Source organism: Petaurus breviceps, unplaced genomic scaffold, assembly GCF_028583685.1.
Source record: "Petaurus breviceps papuanus isolate PSGF00001 unplaced genomic scaffold, PetGlider_PUasm1.0 140, whole genome shotgun sequence".
Lineage (NCBI taxonomy): Eukaryota > Metazoa > Chordata > Mammalia > Diprotodontia > Petauridae > Petaurus > Petaurus breviceps.
This window is the reverse complement of record NW_027185698.1, coordinates 13577683-13594967: the sequence shown is the minus strand read 5'-3', so window position 1 is coordinate 13594967 and position 17285 is coordinate 13577683. Positions and strand designations below refer to the sequence as shown.

The 17285-nt window shown below is 35.8% G+C and overlaps 1 pseudogene; it reads right to left on the bottom strand.

Annotated features, from left to right (window-relative positions):
* Positions 1 to 16078: 16078 nt before the first annotated feature.
* On the bottom strand, positions 16079 to 16520 carry LOC138151374 (low molecular weight phosphotyrosine protein phosphatase pseudogene; annotated as a pseudogene).
* Between the last annotated feature and the right edge of the window lie 765 nt (positions 16521 to 17285).

The following is a 17285-nucleotide window of genomic DNA, read 5'->3' as shown; positions in this document are numbered from 1 at the left end:
TGTAATGGGAGTGTAAACATTTATATGATTCAATGTCTACAGTAATGTGTGCACTCATTGGTTAATAGTTAATGACCTTATTTTAGCCTACCAATAGATGAGTTAAAATTTAGTGATAGTGTAAAAATTCTAAAATTCTTATCAAACTCTGGCATTTTCTGATGAGTCAGCCCTTCTTTGTGAAGTAATTAAAGTGGTCTAAACAGAAAGTCTGAGGTTAATGTTATATTTGTTTGTTATATTAATTTCCAAAAACAAAATTTCATTACTAAATGTCTAAATCACTGGAGACTAGTCTTTCCATTCTTTGTTTGATTGTAATATGGAATAGGTTAAGTATGTTGTCAGAACAGCACAAAGAATCTGTCCTTCATGTAGAAACTCCCAGCACTTGTGCCCTGTTGGCACAGCCTTTGCAAACCCAAGGTCACTTTGGTTTGACTGTAATTTGGAATGTAGACTTATTTTGGGATGTAGACTTACTCTGTAGCCAGAATAGTCCACAAAAATCTTTCTTTCATGCTAGAAGGTGCCAGTACTTGTGCCCCACTGGTACAGCCTTTGCAAACTCAAGGTCACCTCCATGCCATAATGAGACATTGTAGTAGGATTTGAAGGCTGAATAATTCAGGACCACGAAAAAAAATCCATTGCCTAATATAGCCAGATAATTCTTTGTCTCAAATTATCTATTACCTTGATGGATATGATGAGCTCAATTTTCAAAGGGGCTATGTATGGGAATTTTCTGGTAGATATTTTCATTCTTTTTACATTTTAACTAGCATCTTAATGGAATAATCTATTCCTGAATATTAAGTAAATTTATGTGGAACTTAACATTTTCCTTCAAAATGATCATTAAGAAGAATGTCATGGAATGACTACTGCATATAGAATCAGAAGACATGGGTTTGAGTTGGTTCTGCCAATTACTAGATGACCTTGGGCAAATCACTTAATCTCTGTAAGCCTTAGCTTCTACATTTGTAAAAAGTGGAACAATGATACTTTTTCTATCTGACTCACAAGGTTTGTGTTGTGATCACAACAGATAATCTATAGTAAATACTTCCTAAGTAATAAATAAATATGATTTGCTTTTTATCGTGATACTAGGAAACTATTTAACTGCTTAGATTTTATCTTTTCCATGAATAAAGACATTGCCCATGCTAGCCATCTCTCAAATAAGGGGAATTTATTTATTGAACATCCACTAAAAATTATTTAAGCAGTCAACAGATATTTACGGAGTGATTACTATGTACAGTCACTTTACTAGGTGTTTGGGCAGAAAGAGATAATTAAGACATGATGCTATTCCTCTTGTTCTGCTTACAATCTAGCAGGAAGTTATATTTTGGAATGAAATGTGTTTTAGTGGATTAAAAGCATTATAAAGAGACAAAAGAGAGGCAATAAGTGTTTGAAATTGAAGGAAGGAAAGACCATCTATATTGGGGGAGGTATCATAGAAGAATTAGTATTTGATCTGAGCCTTGAAAGAGGGATGGGAATACAAATAAAGTTGACAGAATTTCAAGTTTGTAGAATAGTCGTATGCAATGATTTGAGGCCAAAAAGCTTTTCTATATGAGGGGTAGCTAGTAGTCAATTTTGCATACTTTCCGTTTGTAAGAGAGTTGTGTGAAATAACCCTGGAAAGGTAGAGGAATACAAGCAGAATAAGGAATGAAAGCCAAGGTAACAATGAGTCACATTTTTATATGCTTTAACCATTATAAAATGCTTTCCTCATAAAAAGGCTTTAACTTGGGTAGTAAAATTAGTATACCTATGTTACAGATGAGGAAACTGATGTTCAATTTTTGAAAATGCATTTTCAGTGCATTTTCATATGCACATAATCATATAGTACCTAGTCGTGTCCATGTTGGGAATCAAATTGGCTATCCTGCTTACAAGGAAAATACTTTCTTTCTACATCACCAAGATACTTTTCATAAGAAATTTGTACCTTATTTGATAAGCAGAGAGTGAATGAAGACTATCAATCAAAGAAGTGACATGATTTTGTAAAGAAAAACCTAGAGAAGCTGGAGGAAAGGGTGATGAGAAGGTGGAAGGACTGGATGGCATTCCATTTATTCATTTAATGAACTTAACCTAGCAAAGTGATTCCAACATCTCTTATGATGCTCTGTATATGGTGGACATTTAAAATTGCACATTAAATTGTACAGTTTAGTCATGACTATGGACAATTTAGAGCAGATATTATAATTTTCTTAAGTTATTTGGGGGATTTGGATGTGCATGACATGTTAGACTTGCCCTGATTCTAATGGCTATAACTAGGAAGAATGGTGTGAGTTATATAAAGATTTAGAATTGGTATAAGCAGAGATTTCCTAACAATTTAACCTCTCCAAAAATGATATTTGCTCCCACATGAGATGGTGGATTGCCCAAAGCTGGAAGTCTTCAAGCAGAAACTGGATAACCCTTTATCACTGATATTATTCAGGAGCGTTCTAGTTCAGTTATGCTTTGGACTAGATGGTCTTTCAGGCTTCACCTTTAGTCCTTTGAAAGGTTTTTTATTCTTCTCTTTGAAATGACACAATGTCATATATTATAAGTGTGTTGAAGAGACAAAAAGTTGGGGAATTGACTAGAGTAGTGAAAGGTTAGAACAATCAGTGAAAAAGAGTGAGATAGGGAATCAATAATAGTGGTGAAATATTGATAAGTATCAGTAGGACCCTCCTGAAGTAATGCATCCAAAGCACATCTTTAATGAAATCCATTCAATCTTGAGACTTTTAACAGCTTCACTTATCTTTCTAAGTACAGGATCAGAGAATCTTTTCTTGAGAGTTAACTCAAATAGCAGGATAAGATCCTAGGAAAATAGTTAGGAGTATTATTAATTTAGGGCAGTTAAATGTAACAAATAGTGTAGGGAACCATCAAAAGGGTAGAACATAGGGTTAAGATTGAAAAAAAAAGAGGTAAGTAAAGCTAGAGTGGAAGACATAGATTGGGAAAATAGGAAGTGTTTGAAAGATTGGAAGTTAAAATACAAGTAAAATGGGCAATTTAATGTAAATGAAAAAGTGGAAGAAGTTGGAGTGGAGGTCAGAGGTCCAGAAGTGTAATTAAAAAGTTTGAGATTTGGGCAAGATTTGGGTTAAGATCGGGAAAAGAATAATATCTTAGGAATTTCCATATTCTCCTTCAGCATAGTTGTAATGATATCCAAATGTAGATGTAGGTGTGGAGGCACTGTGGATCTATAATGTAGGCAGGATCATTCATATGGAATGATGGCAAATTATGATTCTGATGGCAAAATCATCTCAGAAGGTAAGAGAGTTAGTGATCTCCAGGTGATGCCAACAGGGATGGAGAGAAAGATATATTCAAACATATTCAACAACTTTCCTCCATTCCTCCAAATAGGGCAATGACAGTTCATAAAAAGATGAGTTCAATGTAGGGGCTCCTTGGATAATCTTTCTTGGATGAATTGTGACTCAAAGTGAGCCCTCACAGAAGAAGGGGATTTCTTTAAGTAAAAAAAAATAAAGGAGGGAGGGAATGAGCAAGTGGGAAAGAAGATGAACAATATCGGTCAAAATATGTAAGAAAATTTAAGACTAGAAGAACTGAAATTAAGTATAAGCATATTTTTGTGGATAGGTAAGTTGCAGATGAATGGTAAATGAGTTTGGAAAGATAAATATGCATTATATTATAATGGACCTAAAAAGGAAAACAGAGTAATTTGGATTCAGTATAACTTAGAATAGACAGGCATTGAAAGTCTTGGAGGAGGACAATATGTTCACAAAAGAGTGAGGAAGATTAACCATTGGTCACTAAGAGAGATTTAGAAAGAAAGAAAAAATAGAGGCAGAAATTATCTCCATTAATAATAAAGGAATTCCAGAACCTGCCTTACTGATGGAAGGCCAGAATCATCATCTTCACACGTGAAGGACAGCATATTATTACATTTTACAAGGAGGAAAATTTCTTGTGCTTTTTTCCTCATTACTTTGTAATTTCCCTATCATTTTTATAGATGAGTGCAATCTAATTTTACTAGATTAACTGCAATTTACAAGGTGTATAAAGTTTGAATAAGATAGAATATATGCCTTAATAAAGAATCCTAAAAGATACATCAGAAATGGAACCCAGAAGGCAGTTTTCAAAGTGGTTGAAACGCCAGTCTCCCCAACTAATCCAGTATGCTACTGTCATAGCCATTCATATTTATGTTCAATTTTTCAAAAAGATGCATTTACCTCCCTTGGTTATAAATTACTAAGTATTTTATAACATTTCACATTAAACAGGAGGATTATATGGTGTCGGAGAAAAATCTTTTATTTTAGTACCAAGGAGACAAGTCTGGACTGAGGAGATTACTCTGTTTGTCTCCAAAGCCAATGATATGATAAACTGTTTATTTTAGGTGATAATATATTTTATAGGGCACTTTAATGTCATCTACATATATAATATTTGGTTTTGTGTTTTTCAATGCTCACTTTCATCATTTGATGATGCCCATTTCCATGAGACACCCCATTCACACATCTCTATCAATCAGCAAGAATTTATGGAGCAGAGAGCATGTGCCCTGTACGCTGCTATGTGCTCAATAAATCATAAGGCCTTCCCATCATTACATACCTAGAAGTTGCTGTGGGAAATCCAACTTGGAATTTTCCAGCTGAGGACATGACCAGTCTTGACACCTGTCCTATGCTTCACCAGTTATTTGAATTAATGATGGCTGGTTTGAGTGAGCTCCCACTAGGAGAGGAATTATGCTGTAAATATTTTTGGCAGAACAAAGCCATTTTCAGGTATGATTTCCAGAAATATGTAAATGCAGTTTCAAATTCATACTTGAGTATTTGTATAAGATGACTTGGTCTATGTGGGACACTGGGAGACTTATGATCTGGGTTCTGTTACTTTCTGAATGACCTTGATGTAATTGTGGATGTTTTAGCTCCCTTTCTTTCTTTATTTAAGGAAAAATAGGTTAAGCGTGTCAGTGTTTCTCTTGCCTTCTATGAATGTGATGAGAATAGATTTGATGGGACTGCAAAAAGCTTCAAGATTCTCTTGAATATTCTATTTCAAGGTACCAAAGTATACTAGACATCACTAGACTATTTATTGGTTTGGGAGGAAAAAGTGCTACAAGTGAGTTCATCTCCTGGCTGTATTACTACCTCTGTAATCTCTGTCAAGTCATTGAACCCCCATCAGCCTCAGTTTCCTTGTCTGTAAAATAAAGGAGTTGGACCAGATGCTCTCTAAGTGCCTTTGATTTCTAGATCACGATGTGCTGACGTTACCTGAATATTTCAGCGCTGTTTCCACCTCTTTCACTGACTAGTTACATGATCTTTAATAAAGCTCTCGACATCTCAGTGGCTCAGTTTTGTCACATCTATACAATGAGGGTGAGATGAGATGAAGAATCATATGACATAACGGATGTATGACTAAGTATACACATATACAATATGAATCAAGTATTATAGTATTTTTAAATGATATCTTAAAGTGATCATGGAATAATTTTAGAGTTGGGGGAGGGGACCTTAGAGATCATTGACTCCATTGTTCATTTTATGGTTGATAATACTGAGACTAAGAGAGGTTATTTTATATTCCCTGAGTCACACAGCTAGTACACTTCTTAGGTAGAATTTGAACTCATATCTTCCTGATTCTGAGTCCACCACTGAATCTACATGGCCCTCAACTGCTTCCTTTGGAGTTTTTAACAGCACAGACAAATGCATATGGACTGTTTATGGTATACATGCTACTAGGGATAGTGTACATGTATAATATTAAGATATATGTATATAGAGTATGTATATGTATGTATAAGTATATGTAGTGTGTGAGTGTGTGTAGAAAATGACTTCTTTACTTCTTTGTCAGATTCCTGAAAACTGTATCTTTTGAAATAGAGCTTTCTAGATGAGTCATGAACAAGTTTGGAGAACTATTTGCAATTATTCAACACGTAAAAGTTAAGAATAGTTTTACTAGTGTAGTAGAACATTTAAACTCCTGCTCAAGTAGGACCTGGCTCTCCAGCCAGTCTTTGCTTTTTAAGATCATCAAAGCAAGATCCTCTAAGCTTAAATGTTTCACAGGTGTTGCCAATGTTTTGTTCCCTTTGTTTCTTGATTGTATTCCTAATATTTGGGTTTGTGTTTTGCAAAAATGAACTGGAAATATACTGAGTTACAGTCAACCCAAGTGAGTTATTTGTATGTGAACAGAGTTCATAAGAACATTTGATAACAGATATTTCTGGAGAGGAACTATGATCACTCAGTGGAGTTTTATGGGGAAAAAGCTGTTTCTGAAAGCTTATCATAAAACATTCAGAAAACTTTAATGCAAGAGGAGGCAAATTGTTTTACTATTGAAAATATAGGAGGGATGCCTTGGTAGCATGTATATATTGCTACTAATTAGATTTCTTGAAGCAATGTATATTTAAACACTTGCAAATGAGATAATATTTATAAAAAGTGCTTATTGTTTACTAAGCACTTACTGTTATGTGTCTAACACATAGTAGGTGCTATGTTCATGTTTATTACCCTTCCCTTTTCCCACTTGACATGTCAAACAGGGAATCCTTTTTCCAGTGTCATCTTGACTAGACATCTTCTGAGGTACCTTCCAACTCTGACATTCTGTGGTTCTGTTAGAGCATGCAGTTTGGATGCTAAAAAATCGATGAGTATAACAAAGATAACATCAAAATATCCCAACCTTATCTTGCTCCCAAAGTTATTTAATGTAACATAAATCCATTTCACATTTTTATGATTTTTAAAATTGGTTTCAAAAGGCAATATCTTCCCATTTGACAATAATAAAACTATTTGACTGTAGACATATTATTAAACAAGTGCATTATGAGTTGTTCAAGTCCTTTTGTATTCTTGTTTCTTAAGTTCAGAAAGAAATCTCCAGCTAGCTTTTGTCTGTGAGACTTTCTGAGTTTCAGAACAACAGGGAAGTCTTAATAATCATCTTCTTTGTGTGTATACCCTTACATTATAGCCTTCATTCTTTTTAATGTCTGGTTATTCTGGGGGAGGGGGAGAGTTAGGTTATGGTGGTAAGAAAAAATCAGCTCCTTTAAAGCCATTTGGTTACAAGATGATTGCTTACCAAGAAAAAAGACTAATTTATTTTAAGCTATCATATTTTGCAAAGAAATCATCTTTTATTTGTCCTAATTAAAATGCAAGTAACTTTTAGCAAGAAGTCTGAATGAGACATATCTTTGAACATAGCATTTTGTATTTTTGCAGGCTTAGAAATCCTTATTAAATTTAAACAAGGTAGATTGTGACTGTAAAAGTCAAAGACAGCCACAACCACTGGAAGGAAAATCTGCAGTCAAAAAACAGAGACCAGGGTGAAGAATTGTGGCTTGAATGTTGCCTTTCAGTAATGCCAGTGCACATAATTAATGACCCTTTTTTATAATCATCCTTTTAGGGTACATTTGATATGCATGTGGTAATACTACTAATGTTTCAGTAGAAGATGTTTATAATACCTATTGTTGTTTTTCTGTTTGCCTTTAGACTGTTAAAATATTATTAGTTTGAGTAAATTGTTAATAACTAAGCTTCATTTAATCAGCCTCACTTATTCTGTGCTCAGGACTGTATTAAGGTCTGGAAAAAGAAGGACAAAAGTGAGTCTCTTCCCTCAAGAATGTTATAGTCAGTCAAGTATTTATCAAGCATTTTCTATATGCCAGGAATGGTGCTAAGCATTGGGTATACAAAGAAAGTTAACAAAACAAAATTTCAGTGACCTCCATCCTAAAGAAGGAGACAATTTGGGCGGCTAGGTGGCACAGTGAATAGAGCACTGGCCTGGGAGTCAGGAGGACCTGAGTTCAAATCCAGCCTCAGACACTTAACACAAAAACTAGCTGTGTGACCTTGGGCAAGTCACTTAACCCCAATTGCCCCACCCCTCCAAATAAAGGAGGAGACAGCTAAGTACATGGAAAGTATAGAGAGTATAGATGGAAGGTAATTTTAGAGGGAAGGGAACTGACAATCCTGGGAGGTAGGTATTATTATCCCATTTTACTGTTGAGATAAACAGAGTTTAAGTTTAAGAATCACACAGATAGTAAGTTTCTGAGGCAGATGTGTAATCAGGTTTCCTGACTCCAGGTCCAGGGCTATGTCCACTTTACCACCAGCTGACACCAAGGGAAAGCATTAGCAGCTAGAGGTAGAACAGAAAAAGTTTTCCTATAGGAGACAGGACCTAAGTTAAGTCTTGAAGGGAATGGGAAGGGAACAAACACTTATCAGGTACCTATTATGTTCCAGGAACTGTGCAAACACTTTACAAATATCGAGGGGCAGAGGTGAGGGGGGGGGTCCAGAATATTCCTAGGGAATAATCAGTATGAAGAAAGGCACAAAAGCAGGAAGTTGTCAGTCAAATTTGAAAAGAGAAACTGTAAGTAGGCCATTTTAGATGGATTGCTGAGTATGCATAGAAGGGTAAATATTCTAAGAAGACTGAGAAGGTAGGAACCATATGAGGATCTTTAAAAAAAAAATATATATATATATATATATATATTTAGTTTTCAGCATTTACTTCTATAAGATTTTGAGTTATAAATTTTCTCCCCCTCCCTTCTCTGCCCTCTCCCCAAGATGGTATGCAATCTGATAAAGGCTATACATATACATTCATATTAAATATATTTTTACTTTAGTTATGTTGTGAAGAAGAATTAGAACCAATGGGAGAAACCATGAGAAAGAAGAAATGAGAGAAAGTACAAATAGAATGTTTTGATCTGCATTAAGACTCTAAAGTCTTTCTCTGGATGTGGATAGCATTTTCTATGCTCCGTCTTTTGGAGTTATCTGCATTGCTGAGAAATGCTAAGTCTGAAAGTTAGGTCTCACACAGTGTTGTTATTACCGTGTGCAGTTTTTTCCAGGTAGTTCTCACTTAACTCAGCATCAGTTCATGTAAGTCTTTCCAGGGTTTTCTGAAGTCTGCCTGGTCATCGTTTCTTGTAGAACAACAGTATTCCATTACATTCATATACCACTCATTCATCGATTCCCACAGTTGATGGGCATGCCCTCAATTTCTAATTCTTGACCACCACAAAAAGAGCTGCTATAAATATTTTTGTACATGTGGGTGTCATGGGAATGGGAATCTAAAATCTTCCCTTCCCCTAGGCCCTTTGATAGGCTTAAATGACTCTGAGAACCTTCCTTGATTTGAAAATGCACTCTGCCCACTAAGAGGCTGAATGTGGTCACATGGAGCATCTGGTGGGAGGCTTGTTTTTCAGGAATGCACACAGCTTGCTGCTATGTGATTGGGCAGTGGGTCAATAGAGCTGTGACATTGTCTGATCCAGGAGAAGTCTATATATACTCTGATGTGAGGTTTTGTTTTGGGGCTCACTTTGAGGAGGGTTTTGTGATTTGACCAGACGAGACTCTGGGCAGCCATTGAATCCCCCAGCTTTGAAAACCTAGATGTTGGTGCTTCCCTCTCTGGTAACCGACTAGGTATGGATGTAATGGTCAGATAGCTGGAAGCCTTTCTGCTGATCTGTTTCTCTGTCTGCTTCTAACTTCTGCTTGTATCCTCTGAAGTTTGGGGTGCTGACCTTTTCCCCCTGAACTAGGTAAATGATATGTTTGATTAAAGCAAGATCATTAACCCATTTTGAGTTGCTTTCCTTTAGAAAAGCAGATCTAAGAACCTGTGTGGGCAGCCATGCTGGGGATGCTAGGTGCTACAGTGGGTCATTTTCGCATTTTTATGATCTTTTTGGGATACAGATGTAAAAGTAGTACTGCTTGGTCAAAGAGTATGCACAGTTTCGTAACCCTTTGGGCATAGTTCCAAGTTGGTTGGATCAGTTCACAACTCCACCAACAATGAATTAATGTTCTAATTGCCCCATGTCTCCAACATTAATCATTTATCTTTTCCAACATTTAACACTTATTATCATCATTTATCATTATCCATTCTGGTAAGTGTGATGTGGTGCCTCAGAGTTGTTTTGAATTGCATTTCTCTAATGAATAGTGATTTGGAGCATTTTTTCCTCCCCATTTTTCCCTACCCACCACCCCAAAACAGTGATCCCACTGAATATTCCTTCCCCCAATCTGCTTTCTCCCATATCTTCTCCCTATGCCCCCTCCAACTTTCCAGTACGGCATGGTGGATTTCTATGCCCTAGTGCCTATATATCTTATTTTGCAGTATCGTGTAAAACAATAATAATAATAATAATATATTTAAACATTTGATTTTAAAACTTTAAATTTCAGATTCTTTCCATTCCTCCCTTATCACCCACCCTCACTGGGAAGATAAGCAATTCAATATAGCCTGTAAATGTGTAGCTATGCAAATCATTTCCATAGTGGCTATATTGTAAAAGACTGACTATATTTCCCTCCATCCTATCCCACCTCCCACTTGTGCTATTCTCTACTTTGATCCTATCCCTTTTCAAAAGTGGGTGCTTCCAACTTCCCTTTCCCCCCAGCTTGCCCTCCCTTCCATCATCCCCCTTCTCATCCTCTTCCCTTCTACTCTGCTATAGGGTGAGATACAATATTTAGTGTGTATGTCATTCCCTCCCTAAGCCAAATTCAATGAGAGTAAGATTGACTCATTCCCTTTTGCCATCCTGTTCTTCCCCTCCACTGTAACAGTTTTCCCTTGCCTCTTCTATATGAAATAATTTACTCCATTCTGTCTCTTCCCATCTCCTCTCATTATATTCCTCTCTCACCTCTTAGTTTCACCTTTTAAGTATCATCCCTTCCTATTGAATTGGTCCTGTGCCCTCTGTCTATGTATACCTGTAAACATATATACACACATTCCCATATGTATTCATATATCTGTATACCCTCATATATATATATATATGTGTGTGTGTGTGTGTGTGTGTGTATACATTTCTATTTCCTTCAACTATTCTCATACTGAGAAATGTTTCATACATTATAATTATCATTTTTCCATGGAGTAATATAAGTAGTTCAACTTTGATAAGTTCCTTATGGTTTCTTTTCCCTGTTTACCTTCTTATGTATCTCTTGCTTCTTGTATGTGAATGTCAAATTTTCTATTCAACTCTGGTTTTTTCATCAAGAATGTTTGAAAGTCCTCTATTCCACTGAATGACCATATTTTCCTCTGAAACATGATACTCAGTTTTGCTGGGTAGGTGATTCTTGGTTTTAATCCCAGCTCCTTTGCCCTCTGGAATACTATATTCCAAGTCCTTCAATCCCCCAGGGTAGAAGCTGCCAGATACTGTGTTATCCTGATTGTGTTTCCACAATATTAAAATTGTTTCTTCCTGACTGCTTGTAATATTCTCTCCATGATCTGCGAATTCCAGAACCTGGCTATAATATTCCTAGGATTTTTCTTTTTGGGAATCTTTCTAAGAAGTGATTGGTGAATTCTGTCAATTTCTATTTTGCCCTCTGGTTCTAAAACATCAGGCCAATTTTCCTTGATAGTTTTTTGAAGGATGATTTCTAGCTTCTTTTTTAGATCATGGCTTTCAGGTAATCCAATAATTTTTAAAGTATCTCTCCTGGATCTATTTTCCAGGTCAGTGGTTTTCCCAAAGAGAAATTTACATTGCCTTCTATTTTTCCTTTTGTTTGGATCTCTGTAATAGTATCTTGATTTCTTATAAAGTCACTAGCTTCCATTTGCTCCAATCTAATTCTGAAGGAACGATTCTCTTCAGTGAGCTTTTGACATTCATTTTCCATGTGGAAAATTCTGCTTTTCAAGGCATTCTTCTCTTCATTGCCTTTGTGAGCCTCTTTTGCCATCTGAGTTAGTCTACTTTTTAAGGTGTTATTTTCTTTGGCCAGGTCGTTACCTCTAATTTCATAATTTTCTTGGATTCTTTTCATTTCTCTTCCCAAATTTTCCTCTACTTCTCTTATGTGGTTTGCAAAATCTTTTTTAAGCTCCTCTATAGCCTGTAACCAGCTCATAATTTTCTTGGAAGCTTTTGGTGCACTAGTTCTGACTTCACTGTCTTCCTCCTGTTCCATGCTTTGATCCTTTCTGTCCCCAAAATAGGACATAATGTTGGATTGCTGTTTTCTTTGCTTTCCTTACTTGCTCATGTTGCCACTCAATTACTTGACTTTTGAGCCTTTTGCCACAATAAAACTTTGCTACCATAAAGGGGAGCTTTATTCCAAATGCTGGGGTTTTCTCGGCTGCTGGAGCTATTAGTTGGGTGCCTTCTCTGAAGCCTCCATACAATCTGGCAAACTGTTCATGCACCCCAGGACCTCCACCCTAGACAGCAATCCAGGTCCAAGCAGGTTAAATCAAGAGCCATTACCCCTCAGACTGGTCGCTTGGTTCCCCTATGATCTACAGACTAGGGGCTCTGAAGCTGTGTGGTGGGTGGCTGCATGGCTGTGGAGCCTCAGCTGCTTCTTGCCCCGGGGGCAAAGACTAATCCCTGTTCCTGCAAAGTCTACATTTGTCTACTCTCCCTTTGTCTTATTCATCTATGAGTTAATAATTCTGGAAACTGCCACAGCTGCTGGTGATTTGAAATCCCTCCAGCTGGCTGCTGGTCAGGCTGCTGTGAGCCTGAGGCTAAAACTTCAGGTTCCTGCGGGGCTGGTCTTGGCTCCCAGAGCACTGTGCTGGCCCCTTCCTCTGTTCCTTCTTGGCTGTCTTCAGTAGGAAGTTAGCTTCTCTCTGTCATTTTGTGGGTTCTGTAGCTCCAAAGTTGGTCTAGAGTCACTTTTTTTACATGAATTGGAGGAGGTGGAAGCTGGAGCCATAAGGAAGTCCTGTTTCTACTCAGCCATCTTGACCCCGCCCATTGGAGCATTTTTCATATAACTAGAGATAGCTTTAATTTCTTCCTCTGAAAACTGCCTATTCATATCCTTTGACCATTTCTCAATTGCAGAATGACTTGTATTCTTAAATATTTGTCTTGTTTCTCTATATATTTTTCAAATGAGTCCTTTATCAGAAATTCCTGTTGTAAAAATTGTTTCCTATCTTTCTGCTTACCTTCTCATCTTTGTTTCATTGACTTTGTTCATGTAAACACTTTTCAATTTAATGCAATCAAAATTATCCATTTTGCATTTCATAATGTTCTCTATTTCTTGTTTGGTCATTAAATCATTGATTTTCCATAAATCTGGGAGGTAAACGATTCTTTGTTCTCCTAATTTGCTCACAGTATCACCCTTTATATCTAAAATATGTATATGAAAATCTTTAAAAGTCAAATAGATGACTTTATGTTCATTTTGGAGGTAATAGAGAGCCAATGGTACTTATTGGGGAGAGGAGGAAACATATTCAGAATGACACTTTAGGAAAAACATGATAAACATTGTTAGTTGAGTGTAGCTGGTTTATAATGGGAAGAGACATGCCAAGAGATTGTTGGTATAGTTCAAGTAAGAGATGAAGAGAGCTTGAACTAAGAACTAGCATTGTTGCTATATGAATAGAGAAAGGGTCATATTAAAGAGACTTCTTAAAGTTAAAACATTTGGTAAGATTTTTACGAATATTGTATTTTGTGTTAGTGGAGAATGATGCCAAGATTGTGAACCTATGTGGCAGAGAAACTGGTGCCACCCCTGATTTTAAAAGGGATATTGGGAAGAAGGGAGGATATGTCCATTTTAGAAATTTTGAGCTTAAGATATCTATAAATGATCCTACTGAGATATCAGAAATGACAATTGGTAATACAGGAGTTTAGCTTAGGAGATGAGGAATGTATTTTATACATATCTATCTATCTATCTATCTATCTATCTATCTATCTATCTATCTATCTATCTATCTATCTATATATGTATCTTGTGCGAAAAGTTAAAAATCTCTCTTTGCAGGTTAATTATATGGGAGAGCATAGAGTGAAAGCCAAAGAGTTTCCAGGACAGAGAGTGGTGGACATCCATGGCTAGTGGACATGACATGATAAAGAACCATCAAAAAAACACTAAAAAGTAGTCGTTAGTCATGCAGCTAGGAAGAGAATTATAAGAGTACAGTGTCATGAAAACATAGAAGGGAAGTTCATTAGCATTATCTTGACATTGCAGAGAGATTAAAAAGAAAAACATAAGGATTAAGAAAAACTCATCAGATTTGGTAACTAAGAGACAATGGTGACTTTGGAAAGAGTCAGTTGTATGGTAAAATTAGAAGCCGTAGACTAGCAAGGGTTTAGAAGAGAATGAGAGAAAAGGGAATGGAAGTAATTAATATGGATGGTTTTCTCTAGAAGTTTAGTGATTAAGGGAGGAAACATATAGGAAAATAATTAATGAGTTTGGTCAGATTGAGCTATATTCTAATAGAGAAGACAACACAAGATAGATTAGATAGCTAGATAGATAACATGTAAGAGAGACCAACTAATTAACAGCTAAGGGAACCAGTAAAGGCCCCATGTAAAAAGTGTCTTATGTGACTTGAAGGAAGATTGGAAATTTAAGAGGGAGGGAGTATTTAGATCTAGGGCCCTACAGAGTACAAAGTCAGGGAAATGGGCTAAATGTTTAGCATGAGGAATAGGAGAAGAAAAAAGAAACATCTACATTTTGGTTGGAGTATGGAGACCTATATTTTAGAAAAAAAATTACTTTGGTTACTATGTGGGAAATGAATTGGATAGATGAGAGTGGAAACAGATCAATTAGCAGATTCTGCATAGTCTAAGTACGAGGGAATAGAAGTTAAATAGTCTATATAAGAGGCAGAAAACTGTTGCTATTCAAACAGAAAGCAGGGGAGGTAGGAGGTGCCTATTAAGGAGGTAAGAACAAGATTTAACAATTGATTGGCTACTTAGGATGAGTGGGAGTAAGGAGTCAAAGATGATATCAAGACTGTGTAGATTGAAAGATAGTAGTATTTTCAGCAGTAACAGGAAATTTCAGTAGAGGGAGCTTTTTTTGGGGGGGGAGGGATGTGTTTTATGCAAGTTGAGTTTGAAATACTCACAGAATGTGTAATACTAGATGTTCAATATGCAATTGGTGATCCTTGACTGAAGTTTATTAGTGAGAAGATGGCTCACTATATAGATCTATGAATCATCTGCAAAGGAATGATTGTTGAATTCATGGGAGCTTATAAGGTCACCAAAAGATAGAATGTTGAAAGGGCAAAAAAAAAAAGACCAGTATTTAAGACAGGCCATTGGGGTCTGTGTACACTTAACAGACATGTCATAAGGGATCCAACAGGTCAGACTGGGAAAGTGTGTTCAGATAGCTAGGAAGAAGTAATTAGTATAGTTTGTGTACTATATAGTATTATAAGTCCTGCCTTTCTGCAGTAAGGGCTCAGTAAATGTTAGATAATAAAAATGTGTTGTGGATTCAATCAACACATTTTTTGCAGGGGATACATATATATTAATAAAATATTAATAGACATTCAAAATATTAAGAGATGGTAAAAATGTACAGAACGAATTTTTGTCTTCATTAAGTTATTGCCATCAAACAACTGCTGATTCATTAAAATACTTTTACTTTACCTTTCACAATGACCTCAGTAATTTTCTGTTCTGGATCATAAAGATATATATTAAAGATACCAACTAGACATAGATAAAGCTGTCTCAAAGTGAAAAAAAATCCATCAAATATTGTTAATAAATGATTGTGTTGTTGAGGTTTCTTAGTTTCCACAAGCAAATTTTGGTTTGTTCCACTATATGAGTAATTCATTTCTTAAATCGGAGGCATAGATTGGAAGTTTTAGCTAGTTTGACATTTGTAATTGATTCAATAAAATATTTTTGCTTCAAAATAATGATTGATTTCCATTACCTTTTAAAATGAGAACATATGTGAATATTAAATTAATTGAAGAAACAATAATGGCCTCCAAATGCAGCACATTATTACTCTTTAATAACACATTAACTGATATACATACATTATTTTAAGTTGATGTCAATCACTGTTGTCCTTTAGCAATAAACGAGTATAAGCTTTAATGAGATTTTCCCCCAAAATACTTTGCAGAGCCTCACACATTGTTCATGTACAATCTCAAAGTCAGAGTCATTTTCATAATACACATCTTCAACAATAAGTTGGTTCTGTGGATCACAGCTCCCAAGAAATTCAATTTTAGCTTTTCAGTTTCTGACTTGATTAACTTTCCTATTCAAATCTTTGAGATTGCTTTCATCCACACATATCATATAATCAGAGGTCAGGAAACTTTGGTAATCTGCCTGGTAGTATGATACATGGCATTATCATGAATCATCCTTATGATCTCTCCTCCATTTACTTGAAATATTTTGATCAGCTTCAAGTTTCCTTAAAAACTGCTTCTGCTATAGTTGAGTGACAAATATTACTCAGCCACATTAACAGCACAGACCTGGTTAATTCTGTGGTCATTTTTATTTCCCAGTAACACATCTATTCAGGAGCATGCAAACAGGACTGGAGGAGACAGTTGGTGAAGATAATCCATGGTTGGCATTGGATAAAGCATGAGTGGCCCTAAGACAAGGATTGAAAGAACTCAAGAATAGAGGAGAATATAGAGTTGAAATAGTTAAGTAAAGATTCTGGATTGTTAAAAGAGGAGTATAAATTTAGGAGAGTCACATCTTGGGAAAGTGCTGAAAAGAAGAGGGATTTCTAGAGACCTGGGATAGCCAGGTGTTTGAGGGAACACCAGTGTGTATGTTGATGGCAGAATTCAAGGTGGAGTGACTGTGATTCAGGTACTAAACTCATTGAGAAATGAGGGAAATTGTCTTGAGGACTAACAGAAAACAGTTTCCTTAAAATGATCACTTTATTTGACAGCTCATATATATAGATATAGATATATATCTATATATATGGCAACAACATTAACATTCCTAATAGAAGAGAATTATAAAATGCAACATGTTTGTCTGACCTTAACCAGCTAAATATTATTGTTAGTTTGAGAAAGGAGCTAATGTAGTTTAATGTGCTTACTATATACCCAGTACTGTACCAAGTACTGTGCTTACTATATATATGTACATATATATAGTAAGTATATATATAGTTTTATAGTATTATATATATAACCATATATATATATATATACTATATATACTGTACAGTGCTTACTATATACCCAGTACTGTACGAAGGTCTAGGGAAAGAAAGACAAAACAAAAC